Source organism: Oenanthe melanoleuca, chromosome 2, assembly GCF_029582105.1.
Source record: "Oenanthe melanoleuca isolate GR-GAL-2019-014 chromosome 2, OMel1.0, whole genome shotgun sequence".
In the NCBI taxonomy this organism is placed as follows: Eukaryota; Metazoa; Chordata; class Aves; order Passeriformes; family Muscicapidae; genus Oenanthe; species Oenanthe melanoleuca.
The window spans coordinates 136,422,419-136,444,881 of NC_079335.1; positions in this window are offsets into that span (position 1 = coordinate 136,422,419).

The following is a 22,463-nucleotide window of genomic DNA, read 5'->3' on the forward strand; positions in this document are numbered from 1 at the left end:
AGTACTGCTCTTCCAACAACAAATCCCCAAGTTCATCTGCAATCTCCTACTGACTACAAGACTTCTCTGTTTGACTTATAGCTTACATGGTTTGTGGTTACTTTATTTACTCAGTCTTTTTAATTTTAATTTGTGTAATTCTCCCACAGGATAAAAATCTCTTGCATCATATACAAGCAGCCACCACAATTATTAAAACACTGTTTTATAACATTTAGAGTGAGGGTTTCAATTAAAAGTTCAGCTGAACACAGGGCTTGAACTGGGTTCTAACATCCTCCACAACAGCCTCTGCACTGCAGCAGGACTGAGCATGGAACTGCAGTCCAGTTAACACTGTTTGACCTAAGGAGTGACTCTGAAAGATTATAGAAGGTCTAGGAAGAAAAATAATGTATCATGGCACATCAGTGGAGCAGAGGAATAAACACAGTAGTGCCTCAAATGCATGCACTTGGTGGTAGCTGAACTTCCTCCCCTTTTTCTGTGTGTGAACGTGGCAGCATCTGCAGCAAAAGTCACAGCAGGACATCTCCCCATGTGTGCTGAAATACCTTACCCTGGTTTTCAGGCCACTGCAGAAATACAGCCCCACATTTTTTTGGCCCAATCAGGCAGCTTTTCTCTCAGGCAGCCCTTCCTGAGGTGGTACTTAAAGGACATTAAGGGACATTTTCCTGACATCACATCTAATCTGGGTTTGACTAATTCCCCATTTTTAATCTGTTTTTGCCCTAATAGTCCTCAGTTTTAATGTTATATTCCAACACCCCTCTATTCTACCAGGTTCCCAATCTACTCACTCAGCAGACCCCATGAGACAACTGAGATGTTGGCAGGAGAGGTCCTGGATTAGAGGAATTTATTTTCAGGCATGCCTGTGAAGTGTCAGTCATGCTGTTAGCACTAGATAATCTGAAACTGGCAAATGTGAGGAAATTAAATTTAAAGCTGGCACTTGATCTTTAATTCACTGTTCTGCATGTTGTAATGATATAATTTTACAGCAGTGTGAATTAAGGTTGGAGTAGAATCAGACTTTAATCTGACTTATCTGGTTTTTGTCATTTTAATCTAGTTTAACAGCATGTTTAATTTGGAAGACTTTCTAGTCACCTTAGGGAATTGCCTTGTAGTACATTGCAGTATTTGATGCTGAAATCTAAAAAAAGATTTCATCAGGATCTCCTTTCTTTGACCTGATAGTACTTACAGATATTAGCACATATATTGGAATACAGTGTCCCTGCAAGAGCCATAGGCTGATTGAACCTTGGGTCTTCAGCACTGCAAGCAAAGGCCTCAGCTACATTGAAGAGGAACTTGTTGAAATAATTGTTAATGTTCTTGATGTCAAAAACAGTGAAATGATCACTAGCACTAGAGTAATGTATTATATACTAACATTTTACAGATATAATTCTGCTCATATTATTTTCACAACTAGATTTTATTCATGAAGTAAAGGCTCAGTATATTTTTCTAACCAGATATTTTCCTAGACAAGCTTTCATCTGCTCTCAACAGAGCATTTATTTACTAAACTTATTTACTTACCACTATTTTTTTCCCCCAGATCTCACTGTCAGTACAGTGGTTAAAATCCTTACCCTCCACTGTGCTGTATTTTAATGCAGTCCATTTTTAGATGGATGAGGGGAAATCTGCACATTATCCATACTGGATTTCTGTCTGATTAGGTAGTTGCAGCTGCAGTGGCAGAGGAGGGTGATAAGCAATATTCTAATGTTTTATCATGTGTCTTGATCATAGACCTTGTCAGAGAATGTATTTTATCACTTATAGCCCCAGTGTTTTACTTGAGCTTGGATCCCAGAGCAAAGAGTTGTACGAAAATCTGTGCACCTTGCCAGAGCCCATCATGCTGCTGCTCTTGGCTTCTTGGTAGCTAAAAAGCAACAAGAAATATCAGCACAACTGGGGACTGTAGCCAGGGTCACTTATGATCTTGCACTGGAAGTACCATGTGACAAAGGATCTTTGAACAGGAATAATTCCTCTTTGTTCTGTGCCCTAGAAGTAGAGAGACAACCTTAGAAATGAATGGGGACTTCAGAGGCTTCACAGACTGAAATTATTTAGTGAATTTTTCCAAGAATGCCTTAAAGCTTCAGGTATGCCTTTTTAACTTGGGGATTAATTCCAAACAAAGGAACAGAAAAAAATTTGCATATATGTAAACTTGGAATTATTCACCAAGGCAAAAATGTCTGTCTGATTTCAAATGAGGGATATGGCCTGACATTGAGCTGTACTATTTACCTCTGAACACAATAAATTTCTGTTTAAACATAGCTTCAGGGGCCAAGTATGAGAATGTTGGTCTACACCTTCCACTTCTATGATTCAAAGGCATTTTATGCCCTCTGGTGATCATTTGGAGTTCCATTTTGCAAGAGTGCCTTCAACATTTTGGGGATAAGGACTGTACCAGTACTGTTGATAAGATTTTGTAGTCATGGCAAAGGCTAAAGAAGTAGTTATTAAAAAATTATAAGAAGGGGGCTGTCTATACACTCTTTTGTGCACTAGATTCATGTGTATGTGAAATGTTTTCACCTGAGTTGTCCTAGGTTTCCCAATTCTATTTTGACCTTCTAACAAAGCCCATAGAACTGATCACACGAGATAAATTTGGGAAAGAATTATTATGAGCTTTCTAATATAACTGCTCAACACAAAAGGAATTTTGTCAAAGTACAAAAATTGTGTCAAAATAATAGCATGTCTTATGTTACAAAAAGTAAGATAATTTCCATACCAGGAGATCATTAAATATCTCCTGCTTTTTATGTATCAAAAGTTGAAAATTTTCATTAGGCTCTTATAAGTGAAAATCTTGTCCTACTGTGTCTCTTGTTTGAAGATCTCACTAGAAACAATATGCAACCACATTTGGAAGTGAATCATTGCCTGTTTCAAACAGTATGCAGAAAGACTACAGCAAACCAAATAAAGAGGAGCAGAATGGTTAGAACTTAGCTGGATAGCTGGAGCTGTCAACAATACTTTTGCAAAAGTTGCCATTTAGTGATAAGAACTTACTTATTCATTTCATACAAAAATAATGAAAAAGCATATGGCATGTTGTCACACTGGGCACTGATCCAGTACCAAACTGGACTTTCCCCCTGAGATTTTCTTTTGCCATCCAAATACTGCCCTGAAGTAGAAGGAACCTTACCCACACCACCATGACTTTTGTACCACTGCAGTGCTGTATTTTTACTGGCAATAGCCCTGATTAAAAGTCTGATATGTTTCTCTGTGGGCAATTCAAAGCCCCATTAGGTCAGCTGGATGGCTGCTGCTGGTTTTGTTGGGTTTTGGATCATGCCCTAAGGGAAAGTGGTCTTACATATTAAGGCTAACAAAAAAACCCAAAAACAACAAAGCACGCAATATCTGTTCCCCAGTCTGCCATGGATATACTGCTGCCTTCAGGGCAAGCTGCTCAATTTGAAAAAGTGTCAGACTATTCAGTTGGGATCATAGTAGTTACTTACTCTAGGAAAATGTTTGGACAATTAATTAATGTTTGTAGAAAGTTTGTAAGTGTGTTAAAGATGCTAGAGAGTGCACAAAATTTTAGTGTTTTTAGCAGGTCTATTTTTAATAAATCCCCCTTGATCATAATTCATTATCCCTCTGAGATTTCATCCGAGGCTTTTTAGTCAACACTTCCTCCTGCAATCCATATTAATTAGCAATATTGGTCTGTTGGCTCTACGGTATTTACCAATTTTCCCTCTGGTTTCAGAGCACTGTAATTAAAGCATTCCTAAGAGAACTGGTTAATGAATTGACCTGAAATGCCTTATTATAGATCCTACTCAAAACTTACTTTCAAAATACACTACAAAGTTTTGTAGAGTTTAGCTGAAAATCCACCGGAGCCTGAAGCATGATTCCCATTCCCCAAAAGACAAAAGGCAAAGAAGCACAAACCGTAAAATCCAAATTTCATTCTACCTGTGTTCATAAATCAATCTCAGAATGTGAAGCATTACAAAGAATGGCTCATGTTAGAGTGGCTTTTGCTTATGCAAAAGATTACTTTCTAATCCTACTACTAGAGGGAAGAAAATATATTTCTACTCTCATCTGAAGTTCCAGTGATTTCATTAAAGTTCTCATTACGGAATTAACATTTCATTCTTTGTTTATTTATATCACCATTTTTGATCTTACTTACCCTCACCCCTGTTTGTTGATTGTATATAAGCAACACAAACAGGAAACTTTAAGAAGCAACTTTCTTTTCCTTGTCATCACCAAGACTCTATTTGCTATTAGGAACTAGGACTCTTGGTTTTTTGGGGGAAAGAAAATATAAAAATCCTGACAGAGATCATGTTCTAGGCTTACACACAATTTGTAAGAAGAAGCTTGGTTATGCAGGTCTTTTCCCTTCTGAAAATTCTTCAATTAAAATGAATAAACCCCATTATTTTTGGCATTTTTTCATATTCTCGATTCTTCTTATAGGATAAGGAGAGGAGCAAACAGATGTTTATGGAATTGCAATGATGGAAAAGAGAAAGAGCCATTCATGGATAGATTTCCAGAGGGGTTAAAATAGTGATAACATAATAAGTAGAAGTACATTCTCTTCCTGCTTTGGGCAAAGAGATAAGAGAAAATTAAACTGAGCATGGGAACACTCAAGGTTTGCTGATTTATTTCATTCATTTATACATTAAAGTTTGAATTAGTTATCAATGCCAATTGACATTAGTGTTAAGACTGATGTTGTTTAACAACTTTGTCACAGACGAAGGATCGAGTGCACCCTCAGCAGATTTGCTGATGACACCAAGGCTTGTGGTGTGGGGACACCCTGGAGGGAAGGGATGCCATCCAGAGGGACCTGGACAGGCTGCAGAGGTGGGCACATGCAAACCTGAACCTCAACAAAGCCAAGTGCAAGGTCCTGAACCTGGATTGGAGCAATCCCAAACACAAAATGCAGGCTTGGTGAAGAATGGTTTGAGGGCAGTCCTGGGGAGAAAGACTTGGGAATGCTGGTTGATGAGAATCCCAACCTGACCCAGCAGGGTGTGCTTGCTGCCCAGAAAGCCAAAAATGTCTTGGGCTTCATCAAGAGGTGCAACCAGTGGGTCAAGAGAGGTGATTCCCCCAGTCTGCTCTGGCTCTTTGAGACACCACCTGCAGTACTGTGTTCAGCTCTGGGGCTCCCAACATAATAAGGATGTGCTGGAATGGGTCTAGAGGAGGCCATAAGGATGATCAGAGGGGTGAAGCACCCCTTTCAACAAGACAGTTGAGGCTGTTCAGCCTGGAGAAGAGAATGCTCTGGGGACACTTTATAGCACCTTTCAGCAGCTGAAGGAGGCTCTCTAGAAGGCTAGAAAGGGACTTTTGTCATGGGCATGTAGTGGCAGGACAAGGGCTAATGGATTCAAACCGAAACAGGGTGGGCTTAGATTAGATATAAGGAAGAAATTCTTTACTGTGATGGCAGTGAAACAGGTTGCCCAGAGAAGTAGGTGTCCCATCCCTGGAAGTGTTCAAGGCCAGGTTGGAGTCACTGAACAATCTGGTCTCTCTATCTTTGTGGCTGGGGAACTGGCACCAGATGATCTTTCAGCTCCATCCCAACTCAGATCATTCTTTGATTCAAATGTAACTTTAAATATTATTCCTTTGGTCTCTGCTCAGGAGTGAATCAATTTTCATTTAATCGTGTAGCTATTAAATTGGATCAATGTGTGTAGCTAACTAATACATTGCTTTGGTGCTAATAACAGATTCTATGGAAAACTGGAATTTTATGAAAAACTGGCTGATACTTGAAGATGACTTCTCTATGCAATAATCTGAAAATACCACATATATTTATGGTAGTCTACTGAAGTGGTATCATTTTTGTATAAATAGAAAAATTATATAGCTGTACCCAAGAATTGGAGGGTGTCCAAGAGTATGTAATTTTTCTTAAGCATTATTATAAAGAAAGTCTGAAGCTTTCATTCACTCTGGCTCAATGTTAAAATGTAAGGATATCTTTTTAAATTGTCCTAAGTCAATGAATTAAAAAAACTGAACACAGATTTCAGAAGGATGAAAGAAGGTGGTACCTTGTGAATGTCTGACAGCACATTCAGAGCTGAAAACAATGGCATATTTTTCCTCCCTTCAATCCACCCAACAGTTTGTTCCACATTTACACAGCTCAGTCCTCAAAGTTTGGTATTGAATGTTCTTCATGGAACAAATCCAAGAGAGTTTAGACCTTTCTTGAATCACAGGAATAACTCGGCAGAGTGAACTATCTTTAACTTGGAGTTTGGCAGTGCAACTCTAGTGAGGTGGATTATATTCCTTGATTTCAATAAGAAAGGCTCATATGCTTATAGCTAAATACAAATTAATTGTGGTGGTGAAAGTCATAGTTTTGTGTGTAGGCTTGAAGACAGCATTACATGATTAAACCTGATCTGCTACAAAACTTGTTTCATATCTGTGCCTAGAATCTTGTACTGAACTAAGTTTTATGTCCTAGAAACGCACGGAATGGTGACTGTGAGCAGAAGTGCTAAAAACATAAACCCCACCACTCAACCACATATTAAACAATTTTTTATTTAAGGTATGCTTTCTCTATTCAGTGGGAACTCATTTTCCAGGACAGATTTTAAAACATGTAGAAATTATTATTTGCATTAAAAAAAAAAAAAAACAAAAAAAAAACAACAAAAAAACAGCTATCTGGAAATAGAACAGACATAATGGCATAATAGTAGGGGAATATTTGAGATATCAGGGTCCAAGAAGAGATTTCTTATTTACTCATGCCATCTCACTACTTTCCTAATAGCTCTAAGGTTTTTTTTCCCTAAGCTCCGGAGATTATTAACTTGGTTTTAAGACATAGCAAAAGAAAGCCCCAAAGCTAGAAGTCAGATTTCAGTTATCAGATTAAATTTGTTGTCAATTTTGGCTTACCATAATCTTTTCCATGCTACTGAACAAGGGCTCAGTATGAATATGCACAGTTTAACACCCAGCAGTGGTAAGTCACCAAGTGTGGTATCCATTAGCAATCCTGAGTCGATGTTCTCCACATCTGTGCATTAAAAGTATTTCGTTTTACAATATGGTAATTCATTTTCTCCAAGCTGAATGGTGACAAGCTTTGCAATTTTTTTTGACCTGCTGAACAAAAACATAGATTTCAAGTTCATGAGAGAAGCTACAAAAGGAATTCAAATACTTTAGTATGAAAATAGTTAAATGATGCTGTCACTATTTTTTTCTGTCTCCTCCCTTGGGAAACTTTTTAAAAAATAACAATTCAGCTGAGAAAACTCTGAAATTCAAGACGCAGGAAGAATTATTTCAATTGCATGTTGGAATATTCATTCTACGGCATTGTTAAATATTTCTCATTTTATTAATTGGAATGACCCCAAGAAATAGAACCAGTGACTCCTGAATTTTCCAGAGAATGAATCTTTTCATTTGAACTAATGGTAAGTTACCCCCAGAAAATTGAGTTTGTGTTCATAATGAAGTTATGAAATCTACTGCTGAATTCATTAAATTGGAACAACTTTTATTTCATTATAGTAACAAACACAGCAAATTAATTTTCTCAATGAGGCATCAGTATGTGTTTTTAATAGAGAACACTATTATGTGTGAACAATTAAAATAATTTACATTTGGAGAACATTGATTATGAATGATGTTATTATTCCATTAATGCAGCAAAACCAATCAAAACTGAATGTTAAAGAGTTGAAATTGTGCATTTAAACTAATAAGCAAATTACTTGCAGATGTAGACAGGAGTCTGGAACTTTGGTATGAAATGTTGGCTGTGACTTGCACATACGATTAGTAAATTTGCACTGTCCCTTAAGGTCTAATTAAACACTATACACTGTACCACAGAAAGCTCCATACACATAATTACCCATTGTGGGCTTGCTTATCTATTTAAAATATTACTTTTGTTGTATTTAATTATGCGTGAAAAATGATGAGCGTCACTTTATCTGTGTAATCTTATCAAATAATCATCCTGCCTATCAAGAAATGCTAACATTTTAATTCTTTATGAAGGAACACAACTCGAGGATGTAAAATCTCATTTTCCAGGAAACCATAGTCGTTTACACGTTGTGATTTGTGTGCATGTGTTTTTCTGGCGTTTTTTTTTTTTTTTTTTTTTTTTTTTCCAGCAACATCCTTTTGGATAAATGCATAGCTGTATGCCTTTGGATCTTTTATTTTTTATTGAAATAGGAAATTAAAATCAGGCAATCCTACAATGTAATACAGATACTCTGCAGTCGAGAAAGGGCAGGTGTCTCTACAAATAGGATTCTTGCCTCTATCAATTTCAGACTCATAAAGTTTTTGTACTTCAGACTCAGTGTGACTGGGGTTAAAAAAATTGCTCTCATTTGCAGGTAGAAAAAAGCTCCATAAAATTATGCATTGATCCAGTAAGATTTCTAATATTGTCCTTGAGGACTTACCTTGCCTGAAGGTTTTCAGCATAGGCTTGCAACAAGACATAGTAAAAAAAAAAATAATCAAAACAATAATAATTCTGCTTAATAAAAATTGTTTACACTGGCATTTATGAAAATAACCTTCCCAACTTTGATGGAGCTGCAGAAAGGCTGTGGCTCTACCACCTGATATTCCCAAGGGAATTCAGGTCTCATCACACTATCACAGGAAAATGGACTGGAAATAAACCTTTGGAGGTCATCTTGTCCACTGCTTTGCCTGAAGGCAGGATCAATGACTCCTGACAGATGTGTGTCTGACCTAGTCTCCATGAAATGGGTACTAGAAGTTTTTTTAATCTTCATGTGTTCTAAACTCTTGCAATTGCCTGGAAGTCAATAAGGTAACTACTCATGTTTCTTGCCCAAGCTCCCTTGCATCACTGTGAAATTTCTCACATTTCTTCAGTGTGAATCAGACTTTTGTCTTCTTCCAGTGATGGCATTTAAGTCTAGCAATTACGATGAATCCCCACTTCATCATTTAAATAAAAATTATATTGTGGATGTTAAGTACTCTATAAACTCTGTCTATAGCAGAAAAGAATATTCAAATGAGTGGATTGTTATGAGTGGATCTCAATAAATAAAAAAAAGAGTACCTGAAGCAAAGTAAGTATATGAAAATCTATGTGTCTTTTTTCATGCAAAAACAATATTTATAGTTTAGTGGATAAAAAATATTAGTAATTTACTCTGCCAAGAATAACAGTACATTTTATACATACTCAGCCAAATTATACAACAGAAAGAGAAGAGATTTTTCTGCTATCTCTAGAAAAGATGCTTTTCAAAAGCAGATCTTATTTTCACAGATGTGGTTCTTTTGCAGCACATCTGTGCTGGCAGCCAACAAGTGCATATGGAAGTTCAAGAAACAACTCTTTTACACCCACAAACCACAGATATGTGTGAACTGCTAGTTAGGTCTTTCATTTGCTCCTCCTTCTCCTTTTTTTTTTTTTTTTTTTTTTTTATATTAATTTATAGACTGCAAAGTGTACTTTATTTGTTCAGGGCACTGCCATACTCTTCCTTCAAGCTGCCAAGGGATGAAGAATCATGTATGTTGCATGACACAGAACTATCTAGACCCTTCCTGACTGATGCAGGTGATTGTCATATCCTGCTTGCATTCATCTGCAGGTGTCCCAGAAGTGTCACTTGCTGATACCTCTGTGACAGAGCAGAGGATGGCTCTGCCAGGATGAGGTGCAGCAAACTCTGTTGTGAGGAATTATTGGGTACCTGGAGTGTAGTTACCTCCCTGTCTCAACAGCTGCCTGTCCCTAGCACAGGTTAACTTCAGGTCCTGCATGACCTTCCCTTCCAGCCCAGGCAGGGGATCAGCCCAGTCAGTCATCACATCCTACAAATACAGAAAAGGAAGCTCATTCTCAATAGGACAGATGAAGGATTTTTTTTTTTTTTCCAAACAAACAGAATTTAGAGTGAGGTCGGTCTATAATCACTTCATACAGAAAATGTTCTTGGCAACATTATAATTTGTGTATCAAAGATGTCATTTTTGCATGCTGAGTAGACTATTAGTGGGGCTATATTCTGACTAGCTGTGAGATCATGGTAATCACAGAATTCAACAAATCACTTTTCTACTCCTCATTAGCTTCAGCTTTTGCCTGGCTTTTGAACCAGCTGTAATTCATCTAGGCTTTGGTCTCCTTCCTGCTCTGAGAGATAACTGGTAAACAGCACCATCTGCATGGAACAAGAGTTGAAACTTCACTTTCAGTTAAAGACTGTGTTTTCTTTTGCTTTTTTATTTTTTCTTTGCAGACAGCAAAGCAACTCCAGCTGAAATTAATCTTTATAATGAGTAAACAATTGATTCAGTCCTTGTGAGCACCCAGCTGGATTAGTGGGACAGGAAAAGATTTACACTAAGTAAGCAATTGCTCTCTACACCACACAGTCAGAGAAAACACAATTGTTTGTGTGTGATGCTGTTGGCACTTGCTTCCTGGTGGTCACATCTGCACCACTTTTGGTATTGTGCCAGAAAGTCAGCTGGGCCAAATTAGTGTCCTCCCACTGTCAAGTACAATTCAGCTCCCTGTTTGGAATGCCTCTTGCAGCACAAAAATACACAAATGTTTGTAATGAAGACAAGCATAGAAAAAACATATATACAATAACGAAAGTTTTTTATCTTCCTAAATCTGAAAACAAAGCAGAAATAGCTCTTCCTCTGTTTCTCTCTCAGATTAATAATATATTTGTCACTGGAGTTTCTCTCACAATTTATTTTAAGGACATTTTTGTGATAGTGACTGAGGCCATGCAGCAATGGCAAGGACATTCTTACATCAGTGGTTGCCTCACAAACCAACAAGAAATTATTTTCTCGCTGGCCCAGATTACAGCTGAATAAATTCAATAACAAAGTGGATCAGACAGATCAACTCAGAAGTTGATGCCAGAGAACCTCACAATGTAAAACAGAAATAAATCACTTTCAGAATCTATGGAATGAATTTAAGATAAACTATCTTATCATCCAGTTGCTCTGGTTAAAAAGCTAATTAAAGATCACTAAATGGTAATAATTTCCTCTGCTATTTTGCAATAAAATTTTACTAAATACAGTCTCTAAAATTGTTTGTTATCTCCCAATCTGTGTGAATAATAAAAGTTGTTCTGTAAAACTGCAATTTGAATTTTTAAGCAACTTTTCTAATGTCTTGAATTTCAAGAGTTTGTGTGACTAAAGTTCATGCACAAAATTGCTAACTATTAAATATCACAGTGACTAAGTGTGCTAATAAAATTGCTAGAAGTTAGTTGCATTTCCTATTCACTAGAAAATATTTAGTTATCCTAATTCAACAGTTTCTATCTTCCCCATCCTTCCTGGTTGCCACATATAAATAACTAGAGAAAAGGTCATCTGTTAATTTCTAAATATTTGTCCAAACTAAACCAAATTACATATAATAAACTCTTTAGTAGATTTCAAGGCTTTGTCAGAAAATTTTTAATCAGTCCCTAAGCATAAACCATTATTAAGAAATTGGTTATTAAGGTAAGAAGACTTATCAGGAAATGGTTTGTCTTTCTAAGATTTTTTCGCCAATGGAAGAGCTTCATGGAAGAAAATTAAAAATAGTTTTTGCATTAAAAAATCTCTGCTTATGACAACCTGAAGTAAACAGCTATCTTTTAGGTTCTTTAGTGTCTTCAGGAGACTGTTAAAACCACAAAATAATGTTTTTAAACAAAATAAATTGAGGATTATGATAATTTATGGGGTCACATTTCAAATCCTAGGTTCAGTTTTGGACCCCTCACTACAAGAATGACATTGAGGTGCTGGAGCATGTCCAGAGAAAGACAATGAAGCTGGGGAAGGGTCTGGAAAATCTTATGAGGAGCACATGAGGGAGCTGGGGGTGTTCAGCCTGGAGAAAAGGAGGTTCAGGGGGAAACTAAATTCTCTCTAACACCATCTGAAAGGAGGCTGTGCCCAGGTGGGGTCTGTCTCTCCCTCCAGATATGGAGTGATAGAACTGGAGAAGATGAAATGGACTCAAGTTGTACATTTAGGGGACAAGGGGACATTTAGATTGAATATTAGGAAACAATTCACAGGAAGGCTGGTAAGCATTGGAACAGAGCAGTGTTTGAGTCTCTGTCCCTGAAGGTATTTGAGAGATGTGGACCTTGCAGTTCTGGATTAAGAGTTGGACTTGATGATTTCAAAGGTGTTTTCCAAACTAAACAAGTTTATGATTCTATATTTTGCTGACAGATAGATTTTTTTTCCTATTCAGCAGGCAGTTAAAAGCAAATTCTACATCTCCATATGTAAATGTCATAACAGTGGGCCACTCAAGTTATCATAGAATCATTAAGATTGGAAAAGACCTCTATCCTTGATAGGTATCAAGGGATGTTCTGCCTTGATACCAGAACCCAGAAAAAGGTTTATTCCTTTCAGGTTTCTACCACTTTCAAAGGAATTGTTTAAATGACAGTTGTATCATGTTGTCCAGCTCATGACTCTAGGAGGAACCCTGCAGTTGCTGCCTGCAGAGGTACTTTCTTTCTTGGATGAGATCATGGTGAACACATTCTTGTCTTCTTAAACTTGCTCCTTTTATTTAATGTTCTAAAACTGTATCCTCTCTATTTTCTGTCTTCACATTGTTATCCTACTGTCTTTGAGCCATTTTGGTTCTTTTCTCTCACAGATTTTAAACACTTATTTATTCTTTGTAGTTGTCATTATCACATCAATTTTCATGCAAATCTATGTGTTTGACAGTCTTTGTTTTTATCTTTGATCTGGAGTCTTGGTCAGACTTTGAGTAGGTGAATGTGATAGGTGACTGGAGCCTTTATCTGATGCAGTTAGGGTTCCTAATTTCTGCTTCTGTGGAAAGGCTGTTCCCTGACTTTTTTTTTTTTTAAACAGTCTTACCCTGATGTATTGTTCACAGATAGATTCCAGATGTGTTCTTTAAAACAGTTTCAGATGATTTAAGCTTCATTCCTTGTATTCTGCCTTTGCTATTTATAGTCTCAGTTGTGCATAGGAAAGACAACTATATAAAAATTAAATGTGAAACTGTGCATTCAGTCTTGCTAAACCAAACATGGGAGTGACGTGTCCTGTGGCAGTTGTTAGCCACTTTTCTTGTCTCAGCTTCCTATCTGAGTTCATGTGAAGCACCTCAAGCAGAATAAAAGATAAAAGAGGAGGAGGTCCAGTAAAAGAGGCTGTAAACCCTGCTAGAGCTCTCTGTTGTGGCATGTGCCTTGTTCACACCGTGGAAGAGCAGTCATGTAGTCACCTAGCTCTGGCAATCCTGCTGGGAGCACATCCTCATCCAAATGTGGGGCCAATTACTTTTCTTAAGCCACTGTGAGATGCTTGGAGCCAATTGGAAATGTTCTTGGCAGAACTGGAGAAAGACTTGGATTTGGATAAAGACAAAGATGCTGGCAGGAGGTTGGGCTTGTGGAGGCAATGACAGGGTTGTCTCTAATTGAAAAAGAATCAGGATTCCTAATTCCTAACATCCCTCACATCCCTTCCCTGCAGAGAATTGACAGCTGTGAAGAAAGGATGTCCCTCCTAATTCCCACCAAGTGACCAGGCAGATATTCACTCCAGTGCTGTAATAAGATCCCAAAGTCACTTGCAGTCCATAAGAATATCAGTGTGATTCTTCAAGAGGAGAATTCCAATTTACTTCAGAGAAATCTAGGGAGCTGCTCACCAAGCACTGCAGACATAGCTTGTCAAGGTTTCAGTTTGGATCCAACATATAGGCTGTGTTAGAAGGAGGTCATTCAGAAAGACTTTAGTAGTTTCCCTTGCTTAAGGGATGAGGAAAACGTTCTTAGTTTGGTGGTTACATACTTTTCTATTTCCTTTAGGGGAGGGTAGCCTTGACAGATAAAATAAGGGATTATCTGTATGTTTCCTTTCCCTTACTAGAAAGACTCAGATACCAGTTATCAAAGGACAAAGGTTAAATTCTAGTGCCAGGCTTTTTATGACAAAGAGTAAAAAGTATAAAGAATAAACATTTCTTCAGTACTCTGCCTGAATCTGACCTACAATGCACAGAACAAGAAGAGCAGCTAGACTCAGAGAGAATTTGTGAGGGTTGGACCCTTTATTTATTTATTAAAAATTCATGTATTAAATTTACTGGTGGAAGAAGATATAACCACAATAGGTAGCAGATGAGTTAGGACAACTAGTTTTTAAATCCTCCCCCAAGGTCAGATTATTTTCATTTTCCATTGTTTGGAAGAACAAATTTTGATGAGTTTTGAATAATGCAGTTAAAGAATAGTTATGTTTGTAGGGAAGGTCAGCAGATGGGACAATTTAGAAAGTGTGGGAGTGGAAGGAGATGGGAAGCACCATAAAATTACTGCTGGATCCTGGAACCCATAGTGTGAAATAGGGCATAACAACATGGAGGGTCTGTTGTATGGTTTGTAAATCTGGTGTATAGACACAAATGTTTTCTCAATGGGGAAAGAGTTTTGTGTAGGGTCAGTTCTGTGGTACTTTCACTGACTCCATCATCATCATCCCAGAGACCACTCAGTGAGATGTTGCTTGTGAATTAAACATGGAAAGTTTGGGTTTAGGTGGTAGACTGACTGTGCCTTTTTTTTTTTTTTTTTTTTTTAAAGAAAGAGAAAAAAATGGCATTTTTAAAAAGTTTTATAGATAAAATATTTTTGCTTTGTGCCTTTTTATTTCCTTTAAAGTCTGATTTAAATGCTGCCTTGTATAAATAACATAAAATTAGAGGCAAACGCTGTGTTGGTCTTTGTGTTTACAATGAGTTGGTTAAAGCCTAAATTTCCATGAATTCAGAGAAAATCTCTGACTTTGATCTGGTGGGTGGTAATCTATAGTACCCCATAGCATATGAGACATATTTATTATGTGATATTAAAGATCAGTTTATGATTTTCAGTTTCTCAGCTCTTCTTGGGGAAGAAAAACTAAGACTGTAGAATTACCACTTTATGGTCAGATTATTTTGCAACATCTTCAGCAAAGAAACTAACTTGCTATTCAATGTCAGATACAGATATTCTCTATGTGATCAGAACACATACTAGTTTTGTCTAGTTCTAATGGCTAATACATTCAAGAAATAAAAAAATATAAAACTATTAAGTGTTGATTGTAGTTTTCTAGATTTAACTTAAACATAGTCAACCAGAACAAGTAGACACATAATCATCGTCCTCATAAATAACTTTATGCCTCATTCAGACTCTTATATTTTTGTTTATAACCAATAAATAAAACCATAATAAAGATTTACAACTGAATAGACAGCATTTCATTGATAAATTAATGATTTCATTTATGTTTACTGATGACTCACTGCAACATTCTATGTTCAGAGATATGGTTAGTTATACTTTTTAGGTAAAGATAACCTGGCCTTACAGATATTCAGAATCAAATATAGGTGAACAAATGTTCTGTAAATTCACACTTTAAAAAGGATGGCATTTTAGGGGAGGTGGAATGCAGGAAATGAACCTGTTTAGTACCAGTCCAGATCACTAAAGTGATCTGAAGTCCAGTCTATAATTTATTTAATTTCTGTCCTGTTAATTTTATGAGTATATTATATACATTTTTTTATTATTATTTCATTATGTAGACTTCTTTAGGACAATTATACCCTTTTCATTCTTCTTTTTCTTGTTGGCACTTTTTTTTTTCTTTGACTTATTTCAAAGATTTTGTTTTAATAATGGCAGAATTACAAGTTAACTATTATTCCAGGGTCTAGGGAGCAATGACATATTGTTGACACTGTGCTTGTTCTCACAGAAATAAGCAGCAATAAGTCAATAATTGCCTAGGTAGGCTCTCACTAATGTTATAGATGAGGCATCACCTATCTGGCAGATATCTTCTAAAAGCTGATCTATTATAGTCTTTTTTCTTTTTCCCCCAGGCTGGAATTATAATATAAATAAATCTGCAATCAGGTGAAAACAAAGTCTTTTGAGACCTTTTTGATACTTAGGAGTTAACAAGGTTTGACTGTATAATTTACCAAAGTTTGCAAACTTCTACCTAATTAAATTGAAATGGACTGATGCAGAAAGTCTGACAAAAAAAAACATGCTTCATTGCTTGTGTTCTCAGCTCAAACCTAGACAAAACTTACCAAGTCAGGTATAAATTCTCCTTTGTGCTCCAGCTGTGACTGAAAAGCCAGATTAGAAATAAGGAATTTATCCCATGTGATGCAGAAATGAGGAAAAAGTGAAACTCATGAGAACTGAAACCAACTGTTCTTCTATTGCTGTTCACTGAGCATACAGTGACAGATGACACTGACTGAAGAGGCCTCATCCATCAGATTTAATGATCTCTTATTAAAACTACTTAAGTATTCAACAAGAAGACATATAGTCATCATGTCACAGCACTTTTCTCAGGAAACAAATTTCACCTGTAAGTAAGAGGCAATAAAAGCCAGGAAATTAGGACTCAAAGAAAAATATAGAGTTTAAAATACTAAACTGAAAGCAAAAGATGTATTGGTACCTGTGATTATACCTCTACAAGATTATTCTATCTATTATAGCTGTAGGTGTTGTGTGAAATACTTTATATTTTTTTCAAATAACAAAAGTGCAATTCTATTTGCAACATAAAACTGGCTACAGAAATTTTTGGCTGTGGGGGAAAGGGCAGCCAGTGGCTGTGTTACAATCAAACCTGGTACAGCAGAAAGTCACCTCACCAACAAGAGAGTTTTGATGCATTGATGCAAAAAAATGTCTTGATTATACTGAGGAACAGATGATATTACCATCTGTACTAGTTTCAGGAGTATCATAGACATCAGCAGGAATATGGAATTTGTACTCATATTATAAATCCTCTGCTGTGCTTTGTTTTCTTTCCCTGTTCAAATTCATGCCTTCATTTCTGGCTCCTAACAGTAGTTTCAGTGAGATCTTTATAATTTGCCACTTTCTATGATATTAATTTTATTTCATTTAGAAATTTTATTTATGGATGATTCTATCTGTTTTACTTCTTATTTTTTGTTTGTTTCTTTGATTCTAGTTTTGTTTGTTTCTGTTTATTTTCTTTTTTTTTTTTATTCTTGCGTGTGTGTGTGTGTTTTTGTTGTTTTTGTTTTGTTAGGGTCTTTTTTCCTTTTTTTACTTCCAATGGAAATTAGGAATAGAATAATCAACATTCAAAATATGACGACAATAAGACAAGTGTTCTGTGGTTTAAGCCTATTTAGTTATCTGCAGTCCCAGTGGGAATTAACTTTTTCCATTGTTTTCTCTTCTTTAGTTTCTTTTGGATTATTACATTTAATTTATTTTCATAAATTTTCATTTTCTTCTGTCATTCTTACTCTTTCTCATTTTTCTTTCACATTTATTCTGGTTTTAGGAGTACAAGTTTGAATATGCTAGAAAAAACATTTAACACTTCACTCTAATGTTCTTGAAACACCTTTTTCTTCATAATTATCTGTTTTGTAGAAGTTTCACTTTTATCCACAGATTGCATCCTAGACAACTCTTTCACTTTTTTTTTTTTTTTTTTTTTTTTGGTGGTTTATCTCTCAAACTTTAATTAAACAGTGCTTCTTTCTCTAGGCCTCCTTTTGTTTCCAGAATTATGAAGAAATTAATCAAAGAAAAGGTCAGATAATACAGATATTCTCTATTTTATTTTTTAAAATAATAGTCTTTCTAGAGCAGAGAGGAAGTTTTCCTGCTAAGGAAGATATTCATGCTGTGTTGAGCACCTGCAGCTCCCACTAACTTTGGAGGAATATGTTCATCCTAAACATCTCTGAAAAATTAGCCCAGTGCCTTTCCACTGCACTTCTCCAGCCTGCCAAACACAGCAGGAATCCAGTGGAAGTAAAGGGATTTATCTTGAAACAGGTGCAGGTGTGGATTCAGGAGGGAGGAAAAAGGGAAAGTCTGTTAGAAGAATGTGTTTGCCCACTTGATATTTCCTCTAAATTTATATAAACTGTTCATTTCATATGACCAACTTGCTGGCCATGGCTTATTTGGAAAAAGTACAGTTGTTGATGCTAAATAGAGACAGAATGGAAAAAGTGCAAGGAGGGAGTTAAAACTACATAACACTGGTTAAACCCAAACAACCCATATAATTTGGTACAGGAAAAATAGAGTAAAGACATTTTATTTTCAGCCAACAGTTTACTAGGGATTTGGTCAGTGCGTCTGAGTCTTTGTAAACAATGACCCTAAATATGAGATATACTAGTCTCTTAGGTGAGAAAATTTGCCAAAGAAAACTTATTTTATCAGGAAAAATCAGAAGTGGTTGCCCAGGCATTCAGGAATAGAACTGCAGACTCTGCACTGTGTCAAGCAGCAAGGAAAAGAAAGAAATGTCTACACAGCTCTCAGACAGTCCCACTGCCAAAACAGGCATGGCAAGGGGGAAGCTGGGGTATTCTTGAGAGAAGAGTGGTTAAAGCATCTGTTTTATTTTAATTGTTATTAAATTGTTATTAAATCGACATGCAAGGAATAAAGAATTCAGAATGCCTACATTAAAACTACCTGAATAAAATGTATTTTCTTACTATTAGAACTGTGTAGAAAAGTCTTTTCCTCTGAGGTGCTTGTGAGCTGTGCTGGCTTTGAAAAAAAGAGATTCTGATAAAAGGCATCAGTGTAAGGTGTATTGCACATCTTCAGGTAACACAGGCATGAGACCCACGTATTTCCTTATAAAGATATCAGAATGTGATGGTTTCAGGAGCACTAAAGTGGGTGTGATGGGGCAGTTGAAGAAAGGGAAACTGGTATGATGACTTGCCAGGTCTTGCTTGAGCTTGTCTTGGCCTGTGTTGAGTTTTTCTTCCTTGTTAAGCCATAACATCTTTCCAAAGATCAGCTGTCTATTCCCTGATTTGCCTAACTTGTGCTTATCTTCCAATAATATGATATGATGTAACCCTATTTTTCATACCTGCATTTGTAACAATTTTAATGGCATATAATTTCTATTATATAGACAACTTGAAATAGGAGAATTTTGATGAGTTTGGTGAATGCTAATATAACTGGTATAACTGGACTATTCATTCTAACTTCTTTTGCATTTTATTTTGATTTTAGAAGGGCTAACAATAAATTCTTCTCTTAATATATATGGCTTCCCATAAATTAAATTAGAAATTAAGACATAAAAATTCGGTAACTTCAGTTACCAATAATGGCAATTTAAATCCACTATATGAGAAACTGATCTCTATTTTTAACCAAAACAACTACAAGTCAACTTGATTTGCAGTGAATTTGAATTTTGTTCATGCTCTATAGTACAATTTCCTTTTACTGATAATGGCCAATGCTTGAAGGACAAACAAAAAATTCTGTAGCCCAGCTGATGTCTGATAACCAGACTAGCTAGAGGATAAGGTATCAAAGTAATCAAATTCTAAATCAAATCATAATAAAAGAAAGGTAAGAAAACATATCCAGTGTACCCTAATCTGTTCTATTAAGCATTTACAGTTAATCCAATGGAATGTTGGTATGACTTCTAAAGTAATTTAATTTTTATACAATAAAACTCCAATTTAAGAACTATTCAAGAGTCTCTACAGAAAGTTTTGATTAAAATAATGTAATTATCAGTATAGAAAGCTGCATTAGCATAAGCAAATCTCAGAGCAGCTCTGTCTTACTTCAGATAGGAGTATTGAGCTGAAAAACTGTAAATCCAAATTAACTTGCACAGAAATTGACACTTAGATAACAAAAGGCATTAATTATGAGTGATAAAATTATTTTTGTGCACTTATTTTTATAAATTCAGTCTTAATCACTCCTACCAATATTAAGATGGAACTGTTGAATTGGCTCTCCTGAATGGCAGCAAGAATTGTAAAAAATAAAAATTTTTCCTCTAAAATGGCTATGTATTTTGAACCTGTGGGTCCCTTCCAGCTCAGGATATTCTATGATTCTATGGTTCTATGATTCTATGTTTCTAAAATGACTGAGCCTGACTGTCCTGAACAGGGATAGGTCATATCACACAACACACATGCTAAACCTCAGACAAAAGTCATTAAAAGTCGAGCACAGAGAAATGCCCACAATCACTTCAAACAGTGCTCCCCACTTCCATAGAAGTCAATTTCTACGTGGAAATGAAAGAATCAAGTGGCTTAATTGCTCATTTTTCTGTGAGCCTCTGGGATAGAGAATGTTAGTTTATTTAATGCACAAATACCCCAGAGTAATTTCCCCCATATTTATTTTCCACTACTGCATCAATCATACTCATTTGACAGGGCTCTGGAAAGCATAATCTTTTGGACTGACCATAAAAAATGAAATATGCCAACCATTTCAGAAGGTGATGGGAAAAAAAGAAATCCCTACACAACTAAATGCAAGCACCCTGTTACACATATTTCCATGTGCATATTTCCCTAAAGATGCAGAACTTAGTAATTCCCTGTTATTCCACTCCCCTTCAGCCCTTTCAGCTCCCAGAAAGATGGAGATGGAGTAAAATAGAATCTTAGACTCCAGACCAATGATTAAATTTTCAGCATTATAAAGCAAAAATAAATTATATAGCAAGGATAAATAAAAAAGACAAATTATTTCTGTAGCCAAAACCAATCATGATCACCTAGTCTAAACCAGAAACTTTTCCACTACAAGAAATAGTAAGAAAGGAAGGAATAAAATAAAGTGACAAAATAAATCTGGATGTTTTCCTATGGTTTTGAATTTTTCTGCTATTAAAAAAAAACCTTGCTATTCTCAATCAGGTCTTTGTGTTCAGCCTTCACAGCCAGATCTTCCAGTGATGTCTTCTAAAGTTAGGTGAGGGCTGTGATATGACTGAAGAATCCTTTGGACTTACAGTATAATCATATATTTCTTCCAGACTAACTAAATTGCAATCTATCCTCTGTGGAGAAGCTTATTGCCAGAAAACAGGACAAATTTAGTGTTGGCAAGACCTAGGTTTTATTTTTTTTTCATTTTAATATCTTCTAGATTCCTACAGGCTGTTGGTCTGCACCACATCAATTATGCAATTAGCCAAGGCCTTGAGCTGTAAACCAAAAGCACATGTGGCATGCCCAGGTCCTCAGCAATGACAGAGGTCACCAGCAGTGAGCAAGGCGTGTCCCCTGCCAGAAAAGCCACCATGCTGCACCTGCAGAGAGCAGCCTTTGAAGCAAGGGTTAATCCAGAGGTTAGCATGGTGATGCACTAAGGAGCTGAAGGTGATATTGCAGCAAAAACAGCCACATGTGCAACTTATTTGGTGTAAGCCCCAACAAAGAAAATCCTTAATAAGAAAGCAGAGAGTATGTCATTATGTGTGCAGTTGGAACTCTTTTAATTATGACATGGTAAAACTCCCTCTCAGCTCTAAGCTGTGTGCAGTAGGCTCACAGACAACAGATTTGCTGCCTAGTGAATTAAAACCAGATTAGGAAATGCTACCATTGCTCATTCTTTGTGTTCTGGTAAAACATAATAAGGGTTAATTTAATCTGCTTGTTCATCAAGTGCTACTGGAATCTGTGTGCATATGAGTGTGTGAGAGAGGGGGGAGGCAAAACAAATAATCAGGACAATTTCATGCAGACACCCTGATTTGGCAGTGTGTGTCTATTGCCTGAACATACACAAATGTAAGAGGCTTTGCACTTGAGACTGAAACACTGATGTCAGATTTCAACAGATTTCCATGTGCTTACAGATGTCCAGAAGTGTTTCTAGAATTCTTTAAGCAGGATAAGACTACTCTGACATTGGGAATGTGGCCCTCTGAGTTTATCTGCAAGTTTTGGTGCTTAAATCCTTTAGGAATCTCATGCAGCTTTATGAGCTGAGATGCAGGTGGCTGCCTTGCAGAGATCAGCTTAGCCTGTCCCACTTCTCTGTTCTGTCTGTCCTGTTCTGTCCATACACTTCAGCTTCCAGCTTTCCCAGAGCTGGCAGTCCTCATTCAGTGCTTTTTCTCAATTCAGTGGGGGCCCATCTCTCTTTCCAGTACTATCACACTGCTTTAAAATCACCTTCTTAATTCTGTAATGCCTTAGAACACAGGATGGCGAGTTCACAAACAAGATGAAATTAAGACTGGAAGCTGAAGGAAGAGAAATATCATTCTTATAAGGACATCCACACTTCCTCCAGGCTCCTTCTTTACTGAAGTTATTCAAATTTCCTAACCAGTAAGGTAATTATTTTCAAACTTGTCAGCAGAATTTCAGGTTCTATGGAATTTTTCTGCAAGGGAGTATATATAAAGAGTAACCATTTTTGATGATTGTTAAGCCATACTCTTCAGCAACATTGGAAATAGCTCTCACT